The sequence below is a fragment of the Tamandua tetradactyla genome, chromosome 5 (assembly GCF_023851605.1).
Source record: "Tamandua tetradactyla isolate mTamTet1 chromosome 5, mTamTet1.pri, whole genome shotgun sequence".
Taxonomy (NCBI): Eukaryota; Metazoa; Chordata; class Mammalia; order Pilosa; family Myrmecophagidae; genus Tamandua; species Tamandua tetradactyla.
Window position 1 is genome coordinate 22713038 of NC_135331.1, and position 17696 is coordinate 22730733.

At 42.4% G+C, this 17696-nt stretch overlaps 1 protein-coding gene and 1 long non-coding RNA gene across 4 annotated transcripts in view; one reads left to right on the forward strand and one right to left on the reverse strand.

Moving 5' to 3' along the window:
- CORO1C (coronin 1C) overlaps positions 1–17696 on the forward strand; it is a 93668-nt gene that overhangs the window by 57706 nt on the left and 18266 nt on the right. The gene's annotated exons all lie outside the window — the stretch shown is intronic.
- LOC143683780 (uncharacterized) overlaps positions 430–17696 on the reverse strand; it is a 71727-nt gene continuing 54460 nt past the window's right edge. The window contains exon 3 of the long non-coding RNA XR_013175648.1: positions 430–822. This is a non-coding gene — a long non-coding RNA (uncharacterized LOC143683780). The remainder of the gene's footprint in view (positions 823–17696) is intronic.

Sequence of the window (17696 nt, forward strand, 5' to 3'; positions counted from 1 at the left end):
ACAGGGGGGAGGGTGGTGAGTTTGCTTGTTGTGTTGGCTGGAGAGAGAGGCCACATCTGAGCAACAAAAGAGGTTCTCTTGGGGGTGACTCTTAGGCCTAATTTTAAGTAGGCTTGACCTATCCTTTGTGGGGTTAAGTTTCATATGAACAAACCGCAAGACTGGGGGCTCAGCCTATAGCTTTGATTGTCCACACTGCTTGTGAGAATATCAAGAATTCAACTTGGGGAATTTGAATTTTCCCCCATTCTCACCATTCCCCAAGGGGGAATTTGCAAATACTTTTTTATTCACTGTTCAAATCACTCTGGGATTTATCAGGGGATAACTCTGGACAAACCAACAAAATCTCATGTCCTACCCAAGATTCCATGTACTTATGGTGTTCAATTAAGCTGTCTACATAAGTTATATTAGGAAATGCACTAGTCAAAATATAAATTTTGTACCAAATAAACCCAATGGAGCTTTTTAAAGAAAATCCTTTTAATGACAGATATACCAACATAAAAATTGAGAGGTAAAATGAGTTCTTTACATTCTCACTGTTAGAGAAACCCAGTTTTAGTGTGCTTTTTACAGTAAAACTTCTTATCTTTCTTTAATCTTAAAATGCAATTATGGATTTGTATCAATTGTTAATCTTAGCCCAAAATATGTTGAAAAGGTTAGGGATACACGCAGATGGGAAATACTGCTGCCCCTGGTATAAGTGGAGAGAGGCCTTAAATTAAGTTGTAGATGGTCTCATGTAAGTCAGTTGGAGAACTTGGAGAGTCACATTACTTTTATTCTCCTTCCTTTTCTTGTGCTGAGCCAGGCCTAAAAACATAAGTTTGGAAGGCTTTATTAATTAAAATCATTTTACATAAACGCAAATTAATTCCTGAACTGTATCCATTTCTTTGTTCTCTTCGTGGACTTTTGGTTACGGATGATTGCCGACTAATTTTGGCAGCCAAAGCATATTAAAGAAATATGCTGCTATTAAAAGGAACTGGCACTTAATGTGCCTTGCTAAATTGATCATTTCAGTGACTACAGACACATTTTGCTCAGGAAAAGGAACATTTTTTTTTAAGACCTGAAATCAGAAGTCCCCAGAAGGGAGTGCCCTTTGATTATTTCCCATAGACTGTGGGTCTGGATTATACCAGCCCCTTCAGACCTGATCACAGAACCCCTGCATTCACCTGCTCTCGGAGACAGTGAAAACCCTCCTGGTTTCCACTGCTGGTCTCAGATGACCCCTTACCTGCCAGAGGCCAACAACGTGCAGGTCACATGGCTGTGGGTGGTTTGCCCCCAACCACTTCCCTGTTGGGTTATCACCTAGATTTACATAAGCATTGTCCAGGGTTTTTTGTTGTTGTTTTGTTTGTTTTGATCCATGGTCCAGGAACTGAACCCAGGTTTCCCACATGGAAGGGAAGCATTCTCCCACTAAACCATCCGTGCACCCAAGGAAGGCTTGTTTTATTATCTGCTTGCTTTATGAGTTTATCGGGAGATTTGGGAACATCCCCAAACCGTGCTACCACTGACACCGCCATCTCCCCAGGATCTCCTTTGTTAGCATTGCCAGAGTGAACATTTTGCAAATTAGATAATCCTTTGGAGATTTTCTTTTTCACCTTTAAGTATACCACTGATATTTAAATAACTCTTTTAATCACTTAATGTCCTCTAAATCATATATTATTATTTTGGGGGTAATTACAAAAAAAATTCCATAGCTTAACAGTAAAATGAAATTTTAAATAAATATTTGATCTTTTTTCTGTCCTAGCTTTTTCTTTTTCTTTAATCCAATTTTATTGAGATATTTTCACACACCATATAATCCATCCAAAGAAAACATGGCTCAAACAATCATCATATGGAAGTGCATTCATCATCACAGTCAATTTAAGAACATTTTCATTACTCTAAAAAAATTTTAAAGAACACCCAAAATGACCTATACCTCTTATCCTCCCTATTATTTATTTTTTTGTCTTGATTTTGTTACTCATTTGCCCATACACTGCATAAAGAGTGTCAGTCACAAAGTTTTAACAGTCACATGGTCACACCTTAAAAGCTGTATAGTTAAAATAATCATCATCAGGAATTAAGGTTACTGGATTACAGTACAGTAGTTTCAGGTCTTTCCTTCTAGCTATTCTCTAATACACTAGAAAGTAAAAAGGAATATCTATAGAATGCATAAGAATAACCTCCAGAATGACCTCTTAACGCTGTTTGAGATCTCTTAGCCACTGAAACTTTATTTTGTTTCATTTCTTTCCCCCCTTTTGGTCAAGAAGGTTTTCTTGATCCCGCAATGCCAGAGTCAGGCTCATCCCCAGGAGTCATGTCCCACATTGCCAGGGAGACTTACACACTTGGGTGTCATGGCCCATGTAGTGGGGGGAGGGTAGTGAGTTTATTTGCAGAGTTGGCTTAGAGAAAAACCTAACTATTACATTCTACTGCCTTTCCCTGTTAACCTGTGCTCTCAAATTCAATTCTCAGGTTTGCTCATTATAGTTAGTCCATATTAGTGAGGCCTTACAATATTTGTCCTTTTGTTTCTAGCTTAGTTCACTCAACATAATGTCCTCAAGGTTCATCCTCCTAGTTGCATGCCTCACAACTTCATTCCTTCTTGTCAGCACTCAATATTCCATTGTATGTATACACCACAGTTTGCACTTCTGTTTATTAGTTGATGTACCCTAGGCCACCTCCTTCCATCACAGATTGTAAGTACTGCCACCATAAACACCAGTGTGCAAGTGACCATTCATGATCCTGCTTTCAGTTCTTCCAAGAATATACCTAGTAATGGAGTTGTAGGATCATATGACAACCCTGTGTTTAGCCTCCTATGGACCCACCACACAGCCCTCCAGAGGAGCTGCGCCACTCTACTTCCCTAGTAACAGTGAATGGGTATACCTCTCTCTCCACATCTTCTCCAGACTTGTATTTTTCTGCATATTTTAGAAATAGTTTTATTTACACACCATACAAAGCATCTTAAGTAAACAATCAGTGGCTCCTGGTATAATCACATAGTTATGCATTCACCACCACAATCTATATGAAAATGCTTCCATTTCTTCTGTAAAGAAAGAAGAGGAAAATAAAATTAAATGACGAATAAAAAAATAAAATAAAAATGAGAAACAACACCGAGAATGCCACATTCCTCCTAGATATCCCCCTCTTATTGACATTTAGCTTTGGTATATTGTCTTTGTTACAGTTAATGGAAGAGGAGAATATTACAGTGTTACTGTTAACTATAGACCCTAGTTTGCATTGATTGTATTTTTTCCATATACCATCCCATTTTCAACACCTTGCAGTGTTAACATTCATTTGTTCTCCCTCTTGTAGAAACTTTCTTATATTTGTACATTTAGTCACCATCATTGTCCACTGTAGATTTTGCTGGTCTACAGTCCCAGTTTTTATCCTGTCTTTCTGTCTGGTATCATACATGCCCCTAACCCTCCTCTTTCAACCATACTCACACTCTTCTTCAAACCTCTCTCTCCTGTCTTTTCCTATCTACCTACAGTGCTCTCTTTAGTATTTCTTGTAGCGCAAGTCTGTTGTTCGCACATTTTCTCAGTGTCTGTTTGAAAGTATTTTAAACTCTTCCTCATTTTTTTGTTTTTTTTTTTTACGTGGACAGGCATTGGGAAATGACTGTATTAGTTAGGGTTCTCTAGAGAAACAGAATCAACAAGAAATATTCGTAAATATAAAATTTATAAGGGTGTCTCACATAACTGTAGTAACGTAGAGTGCAGAATCTGTAGGGCAGGCTGTGAAGCTGATGATTCCAATGGAGGGTCTGTACAAACTCCATCCATAGGAGAGGCTCACCGGCCAAAGCAGGAACAGAGCCTGTCTCTTCTGAATCCTCCTTAAAAAGCTTCCAGTGATTAGATTAAGCATCACTCATTGCAGGAGACACTCCCCTTGGCTGAGTACAAATGGAATCAGTGGTGAATGCTGCTGACGGGATCGTTATTAATTCTATGAAATGTCTTCACAGCAACAGACAGGCCAGCACTTGGCCAACCAAACAGGCACCACCACTTGGCCAAGTTGACACATGAACCTGACCATGACAGTCCACTCCTTGTCAGTTTGGCAGCTATACACATCACCTTAAACCATACCTAATTTCTAAATAAAAAACAATGAAACACACATTTTTTCTTTCACTTAACAATACTCAACTGTCTTGCATATAACCGGAAACACATTAAATCCCTCCAGAATAGGGTACAAGTCCTTGGGTAATATTCATTCTTAAACTTGATATCTTACAACTTAAATAGTATAACATGAAGAAAACAGCGTTACAATCCTCGCTTCTGTAACTGATCACATGATCATAGTTCATATTTATCACTACCTTCTCCCACTACCCATTCCATGTTCCCTTTACCCTCAGCAAGCACTTCAGCTGGCTGTGGTTCTTTGCCTAGTGGGGTGACCCAAACCTTCATTCCTGAAGTTTCAGAGCCATTGGTAGTACTGCCTGGATTGGGTCGTTGCAGTTTTCCATTGATTTTAATCACAGGGCGTGGTAGTAAAAGATGCCCTGGGGGATCTCCTATATTCCAGAAAAACTCTTCTTTACCTCCATTGTGTAGTTGCAGTCCTGTTTCCCCCTGATAGTCAGTGTCAGTCACCCCAGCTGATAATGTAATCCCTTTCTTGGCTTGTTGCTCCAGGGGCATGAGTAGCCCAAAGTGACCAGGTGGCAGTCTTAGATTCCAGTTCAATGGAATCATTGTTGTTTCTCCTGGTGGAAGCACTCCCCCTTTTGGAACTAAAACCTGTAGACCAGCAGAGCTCAGGGTTGCAGGGACTGGAAGCAAAAATTTTCCTAGTAGATCACTAGGGGTAATAGTGAGTAGTACCACTCCCATTTCCACCCCTTGGTTCCTGGACCCATGGATCCTGACTATGGGAGAAACAGCACCATATAGTGGATGCTGATTCAGAGCATGCACAGCTTCCTGGAGAACATTACCCCAGCCCTTCAAGATATTGCCACCTAGTTGGCACCGTAATTGAGTTTTCAAAAGGCCGTTCCACCTTTTTCTCAATCCAGCTGCTTCTGGATGATGGGGAACATGGTAAGACCAGAAAATTTCATAAGCATGTGCCCATTCCCACACTTCATTTGCTGTGAAGTGTATTCCTTGATCAGAAGCAAAGCTGTGTGGAATACCATGACAGTGAATAAGGCATTCTGTAAGCCCACGGATGGTAGTTTTGGCAGAAGCATTGTGTGCAGGGAAAGCAAACCCATTTCCAGAGTATGTGTCTACTCTGGAACTAATCGCTGCCCCTTCCATGAAGGGAGTGGTTCAGTGTAATCAACCTGCCACCATGTAGCCGGTGGTCACCTCGGGGAATGGTGCCATATCGGGGGCTGAGTGTGGGTCTCTGCTGCTGGTAGATTGGGCACTCAGCAGTGGCCAGGTCAGCCTTGATGAGTGGAAGTCCATGTTGCTGAGCCCATGCATAACCTCCATCCCTAACACCATGACCACTTTGTTCATGAGCCCATTGGGCAATCACAGGAGTTGCTGGGGAAAGAGGCTGACTGGTATCCACAGAACGGGTCATCTTATGCACTTGATTATTAAAACCTTCCTCTGCTGAAGTCACCCTCTGGTACACATTCACACGGTACACAAATATGTTCATGTTTTTAGCCCACTCAGAAAGGTCTATCCACATACCTCTTCCCCAGACCTCTTTGTCGCCAGTTTTCCAATTATGGTCTTTCCAAGTCCCTGACCATCCAGCCAAACCATTAGCAACAGCCCATTAGTCAGTATACAAACGCACCTCTGGCCAGTTTTCCAAGCAAAATGAACAGCCAGGTGCACTGCTCAAAGTTCTGCCCACTGGGAGGGTTTTCCCTCACCACTGTCCTTCAAGGACACCCCAGAAAGAGGTTGTAATGCTGCAGCTGTCCACTTTCGGGTGGTACCTGCATATTGTGCTGAACCATATGTAAACCAGGCCCGAGTTTTCTCTTCCTCGATCAGTTCACTGTAAGGAACTCCCTAAGAGGCCATAGCTCTGGTTTGGGAAAGAGAAGGTAACGTGGCAGGAGTGGAGACCATGGGGATTTGGGCCACTTCCTCATGCATGTGCCTTCAGGACCTGCTCTGGCCCTATCATGTGTATACCATTTCCATTTTATGATGGAGCGCTGCTGTGCAGGCCCAACTTTATGGTTTGGTGGGTCAGACAACACTGAACTCATGATAGGCAACTCAGGACTCATGGTAACTTGGTGACCCAAGGTTAAGTGTTCAGTCTCTAGTAAGGCCCAGTAGCAGGCCAAAAGCTGTTTCTCAAAAGGAGAGTAGTTATCTGCAGCAGATGGTAAGGATTTGCTCTAAAATCCTAAGGGTCTCCATTGTGATTCTCCTATAGGCCTGGCAAAGGCTCCAAACAGCATCTCTATTTGCCACTGATTCTCCAACACAATTGGATCTGCTGGATTATATGGTCCAAGTAGCAGAACAGCTTGTACAGCAGCCTCAACCTGTCGCAGAGCCTCCTCTTGTTCAGGTCCCCACTCAAAATTAGCAGCTTTTCTGGTCACTCTATAAATGGGCCAGAGTAGCATACCCAAATGAGGAATATGTTGTCACCAGAATCCAAAGAGACCAACTAGGTATTGTGCCTCTCTTTTTTGGTCATAAGAGGGCCCAGATGCAGCAACTTTATCCTTTGCCTTAGAGGGGATATCTCAACATGCCCCACATCACTGGACACTTAGAAATTTCACTGAGGTGGAAGGCCCCTGTATTTTTGTAGGATTTATCTCCCATCCTCTGACACACAAATGCCTTACCTGTAAGTCTAGAGTAGTTGCTACTTCTTGCTTACTGGGTCCAGTCAACATGATATCATCAATATAATGGACCAGTGTAATGTCTTGTGGGAGGGAGAAACAATCAAGGTCCCTGTGAACATGATTATGATATGGTACTGGACTGTTGATATACCCCTGAGGTAAGACTGTGAAAGTATATTGCTGACCTTGCCAGCTAAAAGCAAGCTGTTTTTGGTGGTCCTTACTAATAGCTATTGAGATAAAAAGCATTTGCCAGATCAATAGGTGCATACCAGGTAGCAGGGTATGTATTGATTTGCTCAAGCAATGATACCACATCTGGAACAGCAGCTGAAATTGGAGTTACCACCTGGTTGAGCTTTTGGTAATCCACTGTCATCCTCCAAGACCCATCTTTTTTCTGGACAGGCCAAATAGGAGAGTTGAATGGGGGTGTGGTGGGGATTACCACCTCTGCATCCTTCAAATCCTTAAGAGTGGCAGTAATCTCTGCAATCCCTCCAGGAGTCTGATATTGCTTCTGATTTACTATTTTGCTAGGTAAGGACAGTTCTAGTGGCTTCCACTTGGCATTTCCCACCATAATAGCCCTCATTGCATGAGTTAGAGAGCCAATGTGGAGATTCTGCCAGTTGCTCAGTATGTCTATTCCAATTATACATTCTGGAACTGGGAAAGTAACTACAGAATGGTCTGGGGGCCCACTGGACCCACTGTGAGACGGGCCTGAGCTAAAACTCCATTGATCACCTGGCCTCCATAAGCCCCCACTCTGACTAGTGAACCAGAGTGACATTTGGGGTCCCCTGGAATTAATGTCACTTCTGGATCAGTGACTAATAATCCCCAAAATATCTGATAATTTCCTTTTCCCCACTGCACAGTTCCCTGGTACATGACTGTCATCAGTCTCCTTGGGGATGGCTTGGAGGAAGATTAACAGTATAAATTTGTGGCAGTGTAACACAGTTCTCCCCCAAAGGGACCTAGCCTCCCCTTCATTCAAGGGGCTCTGGGTCTGTAAACTGTCTTAAGTCTGGAAATTGATTAAGGGGCCATGACCCTGCATTTTTGTAATTTAGGTTAAATTTCTGTTCACTTCACCTAGAACTCTTTTGTTTATACAGCTTGAACAAGAATTTAGTAGACTGCCCATCTGTTGTATTTCTAGGTACCTCATGATTTACTAGCCAATGCCACAAATCTCTGCAAGTAAGATTACTTTGACTACTGATTTAAGTTTGCTGTCTTTTAATAGCCACATCCACCCTTTCTTTGGCGATTAAGTGCTGCCACCCGGCTTCTGCCAACTCAGGATCCAGTCATCTGCATTGTGTTTAAGGATTCTAGCTCAGGGACAGCAGTTCCCACAGTAATATCTGATCTACAGAGAAGTGCAACCAGAGAGCTCTTCAGGGATGAAGGCGCCAATCTCACAAATGTATTTGTCACTATTCTGGTAAAAGGTGCATCCTCCAGACATTCCTGGGGTGTAGGAGCAGGCTTTGTGTGATAAATCCACTCTAACATTCCAGTCTCTCTAAGCCTCTGGATCCCCTCATCTACACCAGGGCAGTTCTAGCATTTCAACCTCAGGTAACGTTGGCCACCTTTTGATCCATGTTTCATCCAAACATTTAATGCCTTTTCTAACCCCTCAAGCTATAACATTGAATGCAGAATCTCTGCTTAGTGGGCCCATATCAATAAATTCAACCTGATCCAGCCTTATATTCCTCCCGCCATTTTCACACATCCTTAAAATCCATTGCCTCACATATTCCCCTGATTTCTGTCTATATAAATAGGAAAACTCACACAGTTCTTTTGGAGTATAATGTACTTCCTCATGTGTGATACTTTGTACCTCACCTTTAGAGGACAGTTGGGACTTTAGTTATAGGTAGGTCTGGAAAAATGAGGGGTGGGGCAGTGGGTCATGAAAAGAGAAATATCCTCCAAGCCATTTGTTTCAGGGCCTTCATTTGCAGTTTCATCTGGTGAAACAGGATTAATCACTCTAGGGCTAATCCCTTCAGGAGGAGGTTGGGTGGCCAACTCCTCAAGGCAGGCTGGAGGTGGGGTGGCTGTGTCCTCAGGGCAGACTATTACAGGGTTATCTAGAGAACACTCAGCATGACCTAGGGTTTCAACCTCTCCACCGACATCATTATCAATCCATATGTCACCATCCCATTTTTCAGGGTCCCACTCCTTTCCAATCAATGCCCTCACTTTAACGGCAGACACCATGCAACACTGAGGTTTCAGTTTAAGTTGTAAAGTTGCTACTCTAACAATAAGATTCTGAGTCTGATTTTCCGAGATCTTGTCTATGGCTACAGGAAATAAGATTTTCCTTTAGGACACTTGTAGAAACTTCTGTATCTGTCAGATGGTGTTTAAGCTTCTCATTTGAAGCCTTAAGCCTGTCCGTTTCACATTAATGTATCCAGTGTATCTAACAACAACCAGCCAACATCTCTATACTTCCTATTTCCACAAAACTGCATCAAAGTGTTAGAAATATTATCCCCCACAGCCTAGCTTTGTACAAGTAAGGCATTAGCAGAATCGAATGGTGATATTTTGACTATCTCTTTTGCCAACTCACTCCATGGATTGGCAGTGCCATTCTGATAATGGGAATCAGACTACTCAGTGCCTTTGATGCCTTTGAGTCCAGTCAGAGTTAAAACCATAAAAACCCATTTTTAATATTCTGTTTCTTAAGAACCACTCCTGGTACCAAGTTGTATTAGGGTTCTCTAGAGAAACAGAATCAACAGGAAATATTTGTAAATATAAATTTTATAAAAGTGTCTCATGTAACCGTGGGAATGTAGAGTCCAAAATCTATAGGGCAGGTTGTAAAGCTAATGATTCCGATGGAGGATCTGGACAAACTCCACAGGAGAGGCTCCCTGACCAAAGCAGAAAGAGAACTTGTCTCTTCTGAATCCTCCTTAAAAGGCTTCCAGTGATTAGATTAAGCACCACTCATTGCAGGAGACACTGCCCTTGGCTGATTACAAATGGAATCAGCCATGGATGCAGCTGATGCAATCATGATTTAATTCTATGAAATGTCCTCATAGCAACAGACAGGCCAGCACTTGCCCAACCAGACAAACAGGTACCACCACTTGGCCAAGTTGACACGTGAACCTGACGTTGATATGAACCCTCCCTCAGTTTTGAAGGACAGTTTTGTCAGGTAAAGAATTCTTGGTTGGCAGTTTTTCTCTTTCAGTATCTTAAATATATCATACCACCGCCTTCTCATCTTTGTGATTTCTGCTGAGAAATCTGCATGTGGTCTTATCAAGCTTCTCTTGTATGTGATGGATTGCTTTTCTCTTGCTGCTTTCAGAATTCCTTCCCACTTTATCTTTGACATTTGACAATCTGATTAGTAAGTGTCTTGAAGTAGCTCTACTCGGATCTATTCTGTTTGGGGTATCCTGCACTTCTTAGATCTGTAATTTTATGTCTTTCATAAGAACTAGGAAATTTTCAGTGATTATTTCCTGCCCCTTTTCCCTTCTCTTCTGCTTCTGGGACACTCATAACACATCATATTTGTGCATTTCATGCTGCCATTCAGTTTCCTGAGACCCTGCTCATTTTTTTCCCATTCTTTTCCTTGTCTGTTCTTTTGAGTATAAAGTTTCAGATGTTCTATCCTCTAGTTTGCTAATCCTTTCTTCTGCCTCTTCATATCTGCTGTTGTACATCTCCATTGTATTTTTCATCTGTTCTGTTGTGCCTTTCATTCCCATAAGTTCTGCCATTTGTTTTTTCAAGCTTTAGAGTTCTTCTGTGTGGTCACCTAGTGTCTTCTTTTATCTTTTGTCTCTTTTGCCATATTTTCCATCGGCTCACTGATTTGATTTCAAATGTTTGTTTGACTGTCTTTAATTATTTGTTTCAACTCTTGTATCTCATTTAAAGTGTTTGTTTATTCCTTTGAGCCGTATTTTTGTGCTTCCTCGTATGACTCATGCTGTTTTACTGGTGTCTAGGAATCTGGTTCCCTTGATTAATTCATTCTGGAGGTCATTTTCACTCTTTTACCTAGAGTTTTCTTGTTGGTTGGGTTTGTTCTCTATCTGTTCTTTGACATTCAGTTCAACTTATTCAAACCTCTAGCATAGCTTCTGTTTAACTGATCTGATTTTTCAGCTGTTGTTTTTCAGGTTCTTGCCCTGCCTATATGAAAGTTTTTTGAGGAGGGCCTCCCCAGATACTGTTGACCCCAATCAGGTTTTCTCAGAGAAGGCAGCCCCGTCTCAGAAGGAGGGTGCAATCAGTATCAAATTTCCTTGAGTATGGGACCCAGCAGGTTGCCAGTCTTTCCTGTGAAGTCTGTTGACTCTGCTTTTCCCACCCTGCCCAGCAGGTGGTGCTTGTCAGCTTGTAGCTTCCCACTAATGTAAAGTGGTGAAGCGTCTAATTCTCAGCAGACCCTGCTCTGCCAGAGGTGTGGTTCAGGCAGGGGTTGAGGCAGGAGGACTTAAACTGTTTTTATTTTCTAGCTCCTGGGGTCTGAATTCTCTGATAGCCCCCATTTGTGCTGGGCCCTGCCCACCCCCGCCACCCCACTCCTGCCCGTTTTCTTGGGTAAGAGAGCCTCTTCAGGGAATTATCTCCATCACATAACTGGTTATTTTGTCTCTCAGGTATAACTTAACTTCTCACTTGACTGCGGCAGTGCTGACAATTTGAAAATGCCTGGGGTTTCTTTTCTAAAAGTTAAAAAAAAAAAGGAAAGGAATAAGAAAAATCCTTATCAGAGACAGCCCCTAGCCACTCCCCACCCCCAGGTTGGTGCCTGCCTCTGTGTGCCCCTTTTCTTGGAGCACAGCACTTTTCCAGTATTCTGAGCTCCTCTGACTCTAAAAACCTCTCGGTTTTTTTGTTTGTTTTTTAAATCTCGGCAGCCCGGCCTCCTCTCCGCTGGTTTCTTTCATGCTTGCTCAGGGTTTATCCTTGCTCCAGTTTGTATCTAGCAGTTCGAATTTAATTAAATCTGCAGTTGGAGCTTGCTTGAGCTGTCCTTGCCTTGCTCCTAGTAGAAGACTGCTTGTTTTTCCCACAGGGAAGTGTCTTCAACACAGCCTACAGCGCCAGTCAGACAGGGGCCCCAGCCTCTGCGGTTCGGGAGACTTAAGAGTTCTGCGCTGTGATCTCAGTTCTTCCACCCGTTCTGAATTGGTTTATGGTGCTTGTCTGGACTCAGGTATCCCCCAAACAGTTGGTCCAGACAGTTCCTGGCTATTTACTAGCTACACTAGAGGACACACTAGATCCCACACTCCCTTATGTTTCCATATTATCGCCAGATCAACTGTTTCTTTCTTTTTTGCATGGGCAGGCACCAGGAATTGAATCCAGGTCTCTGGCATGGCAGGCGAGAACTCTGCCTGCTGAGGCACTGTGGCCCGCCCTAGAATTATTTTTTTATTTTATTTATTTATTTATTTATTTATTTTTTACATGGGTAGGCACCAGGAACCAAACCCGGGTCCTCTGGCATGGCAGGCAAGTGTTCTTGCCGCTGAGCCACCGTGGCCCGCCCTAGAATTATTTTTTATATGGCGCTTTGACTTCAGGGCAGTAAGAATCCCTTTAGCAGACATTCATTAGAAAAATACAATAGATCCGGTTTATCAAATGGTCTGTAAAAGGATGAAATTTTTTTTTTTTTTTTTTTTTTGGCATGGGCAGGCACTGGGAATTGAACCCGTGTCTCCTGCATTGCAGGCAGAAACTCTACCTGCTGAGCCACTGTGGCCCGCCCTGAAATAATTTTTATAACTGCTTTTTATCTTTGTTATGGTACCATTCTACTGTCTTAAACATTTAAGCACCGATTTGTTAATTTTGTGAGCATTGATTAAGTGACACTGATGCCACTCTGATTGTAGTTTTAGAAGGGATGCCAGCCTTGTACATCCCTTCATCTATTAGAAAAAGATTCTTTAAACAACTTAAAAATAAATTATGTTGACATAGTTCACCTTTAAGGTACTACATTGTTTTGTACCAGCAAATAACTGTTATATAAATCCTCTTGCCCAGAAACTGTACTTTGCCACCTAGGTTTTCCACATTTTTACACTGTGAGTTCTTTTCTCCAACAAAATCTTCTCATAAAGAATTTTTAAGATAGTGGCTACTAAGTATTTTACCTGGGGAAACTTTAGCTCTAAGAAAATAGTAGTGCTTTAAATAATACAAAAAGCAGCCAAATTAGGTTTGGTGAACATGTTGATTCAACATTGTCCCTTATCTGGGTGGAGTGATAACACAAATAGAAAAAGTGGCTAATTCAGACAATAGGGTTGCTAAATCATTTCTTCCAGAGTCTGGGAGACTGTAAGATCTTGTGGGATGTGTAATCTTATTTGTCCAAGTTATTACGTTCAAATGGACACTTTCCCTTCTCTTGAATCAGTCTTAATTTCCTGAAGAAATCAACAAAAATAAACTCTATTTTACACATTCTTGCTTCCAGTGTAAATTGGACGGACGTGTTTGCCTGAAATAAAAATGGAAGTGAGGTTGTTGTTAGTCATAAAAGTGTTCATCAGAATTATTCCTGTTTCTCAGTCACTGGGGCTCCATGCTATTTCCATTTTATATAGATTGCATCCGGGCATTTGCCAGTGAGTTATAGGCTTGGCAAGTTAGAATCCAGCACTCAGTTCTTAGATTTTCCCAAACCTTAAGTTCCTGTCAGTGTCACTGTTCTCTTGAGAATGCCCTGACTCCCTCTTACCCTTTGGGGTTAGGTCAGGGGTTTCTGTAGGGGATTGAGCTGTTCTGTAACTGCTACAGAATCTGGAAGCCTCTTTTTGTCTCTTAAGATCATTTCTGTCCTTTTTTCCTTTGGTATTGGCTTCTTTGGCTTTTTTTTTTTTTTCCACAAGTTGCCTTTAGGGGAACTAGCACTTTTTTATGGCTGTGACTGGTTCTTGGCCCAGTGGCAAGTTCATGATGGGTAAAATGGGGATGTGGTGCCTAGAAACACTTTTGTGTGCTTTAATTTTTCACACTGTTTTAGAAAATAAAACCATCAGACTTAATTGCACTTAAAAATTACTACTTGAGAGAAACTTAAGTTTCTTAATTTTCCTGTTTTTCTTTTGAAACTGTTCTCTTGAGCTGTCCTTCTTCCACATCCAGAATTTCACAAATGAAAAGAATGCCAGTGATACAATAGCTTTGAACATGTGCTTAAAGTTGTTTTTTTCCAGAACCATAATGGGTTTCCCCTGATTGATTCACTTTTTCATCTGGGAGCCCTTGGGACTTGATTGTACTGTTTTTCTTTCTTTCAAAACAGAACAAAACATTGTCATAGTAAAATGTCCAAACAGAAAATTTCAGGAACACAGAGCATTATTAAAAAATACAATAAAATAAAGTGTGGTGCTGGTAATATGTAGTCCCTCCCCTGCTGAGATGCCTACTCTGGGCATGGCAAGGGATGTTTTGTGCCTCTTTTCCTCTTAACTCACTGCATATGTTTTTGAAAAAACTGATTGGGGTCAGAGTGCCTGCCAGTGTGTAACCATGAATCAGAGCCAAGCTAACGGACCTGCACAGAGATCAGAATTGTTCTCATCTTTGCTAATCGACCTAGGCATAAACTAGGGATTTCACACAAATATATCTTAGACATACATTAGTTGGGTTCATGACTGAATTAATTTGACGATAAGATTCATTCCAAGAAATCCTGATGTTCAAACCTAAACATAGATGTGAAGTCACAGCCGTCACAGTAGCAGCAGGACAATAGTCACAAATGTATAGCAGGACATTTTTTTATGCCAGACCCTGTTCTTAGCCTTTATGTGCATGATCATATTTGACCATTATAACAGTACTGTAAGGCTGTACAGTGCAGTAGATAGTGCTTTTCAACTTAGGAAACAAAGGCCCACCCAGGGAAATTATGCAGCATTGTCAAAAGTCACACAGCTTGGCAGGGGGCAGGGCCAGCTCCACAGCCCCTGTTAGCTACATTTTGCACGAGGGTCGTGGTCCAGAGTGTGCAAAATGTTTCAGCTCATTTGAGCCTTCCAGTAACCCCTAGGGCGGCCAAACTGTTGCCATCCACGAGCAGTTTCAGATGAGGAAACAAGGTTCCCAGAACAGAAATCCCCTTTTAATGCCAGTATATTCTGTTAGCATCCCAGCTCAGGTACTTGAAGCCTGGGCATGCAGCAGACGGCACTTCTGCTCTTTGTCGTCTCTCTTCTACAGGACACAAAACTTCCTCCGTCCGAATCATAAGGCCATTACCCGGAAGCAGCAGACAACCCAGAAAAGGGCACAGAGCCACGTAATGGCAGGCTGGGAGTAGGGCCTGTGGGCAGCAGCCAGAGGATGTGCCCACTTGGTGCAGAAAGACTGACAGATCTCACAGCCCTTTTTTTTTTTTTTTTAATTTTTTTTTATTAATTAACGGAAAAAAAGAAATTAACCCAACATTTAGAAATCATCCCATTCTACATATGCACTCAGTAATTCTTAACATCATCACACAGATGCATGATCATCGTTTCTTAGTACATTTGCATCGGTTTAGAAGAACTAGCAACACAACCGAAAAAGATATAGAATGTTAATATAGAGAAAAAAATAAAAGTAATAATAGTAAAAACAAAACAAAACAAAACAAAACAAAAACCTATAGCTCAGATGCAGCTTCATTCAGTGTTTTAACATGATTACTTTACAATTAGGTATTATTGTGCTGTCCATTTTTGAGTTTTTGTATCTAGTCCTGTTGCACAGTCTGTATCCCTTCAGCTCCAATTACCCATTATCTTACCCTGTTTCTAACTCCTGCTGGACTCGGTTACCAATGACATATTTCAAGTTTATTCTCGAATGTCCGTTCACATCAGTGGGACCATACAGTATTTGTCTTTTAGTTTTTGGCTAGACTCACTCAGTATAATGTTCCTCACAGCCCTTTTCCACAGTGCACAATGAGCACAACTCTATCTCTGTTACCACCAGAGGCAAGAGTTCCAGCATCTTTTCATTTTAGTTCCGCAGACTTTTCCAGTCCCTTTCTCTTCTCCATATAGATCCATGTGCTTTTTTCTTTCTATTACTCTGGTATTGGTGCTTTTTCCTTTCAGCCCCTCAGCCTCACTGCCTGCCTCTATGGGGCATGTTTGGATGCCACATGAACGTTTAAAAAATTTGCTGTATGCATCTGTGTTTTTGACCTTGAAAGTGGGCGCTTGATTTCCTTCCTCCCTTCCTCCCATACTACCTTCTCCCACACCGTGCTGCCTACTTCCCATCCATCCTTAGAGGTCATCTCAGGGAGTCTTCCTGGACCTACCAGCCTTGTATAATAACAAGGCGGTAGCCTCGTGACACCTGCATTTTTGTCCAGCACCCGACTAGCGTCCGTGTAGAGGTGGTGACCCTGCGTGGCCTCCTAGAGTACTGGGGGTAACAGTGAGAGCTGGCACTTACCGAGTGCCTGCCAGGTACTGGGAAATACTCAAACAGCATTAGGATGCCTGTTACCACGTTGATTCTCAAAACAGCCCCACTGAGGCAGTCATTTGTTATGCTCATTTCATAGATGAGGAAACTTAAGGCCCAGAAAGGGACGTCCTTAAGGTCATACAGCTGTTGAATGGCTGAACCCAGTCTCCACCACTGCACTGTACTGTCTATGTTTTGGGCACTCTTTCTGGGCCAGGAGCTATTCTAAGGGCTTTATTAACTCGTTGAACCTCACAGCAGCCCTGTGATGTGTCGGTGCTGAGGTTTCCCTCTGCCCCCAGTGGTGTTGAGTTATTTGCCCAAGATCACAGTATGTGGCCAGGAAGGATTTGACCAAGTTCGTCTGGCTCCAGAGCCCACGCTCTTACCGCTGCATGACCCGCCAGTTGTATTTGCGGTTTAATAGATTTTCAGTCCAACAGAAGTCTCTTCCTTCTGTTGGACCATCAGCTGCTCGGGGGCAGAGCCTGTGTTTTGTTCACCTGTTGCCTCGCGCTGGGCCTGTCCTGACCGTGGCTGCCTGCTCATGCGGGCTGTGTGCATGACCCAGGTAGCAGGGTGGGCTAGGGGCCTGCCGTCAAATGTGTGCCTCTAGTGCAGAGAACCATTGGATCTGCCAGAAGTGAAAGGAAGGAGGAACAGAGTTTCCTTGCTGTAAAAAATAGGTATATATAAATATTCTGCTTCCCTCATGTACAGTGTCCTTGCAATCCAAGGAAAAGATCAAGAGAAATGAAAAGGTGAAGCTCCCGTTATGAACTCTGCCTCTACACCCTCGTATTTAAGGGTTAAATGTTGTTATAACCAAAGCCTCCTTGGCTATCACGCCACGCCTCATTAGGATTTAGAAAATGACCTATTTAATCATGGTCAGGGTTGGGCGCAAAAGGTTTTGCGGTCTTTGTAAGTCAGTGGCTGAGAAAATCACAGTCAGCAGTCTGTGGTTATGGTGCCACCTGGAGACGTTAGGTGATATTACAACTAAGTGCCGGTCGGAACATCTTGCTAAATGCATCTCCTGGTGAGTCACGGAAGTCTCCTTTCATAATTGTTTCTTTACCGGTTTCAAGCTTTGATCAAGTCAGTTGTTGCTGTTTTCTGTTTGTTCTGTTCAAAATTTCCACCCTGCTTCATGTTCATATAGGTTCAATTTGGAGGTGTTTCCTAGTGTGCAAGTAAAACTAGCACCTACTGGGATGAAAGTAGACAGAGTTCTGTGTGGAAAGCCGATGCCCACACTATTCCAGGAGAAAGG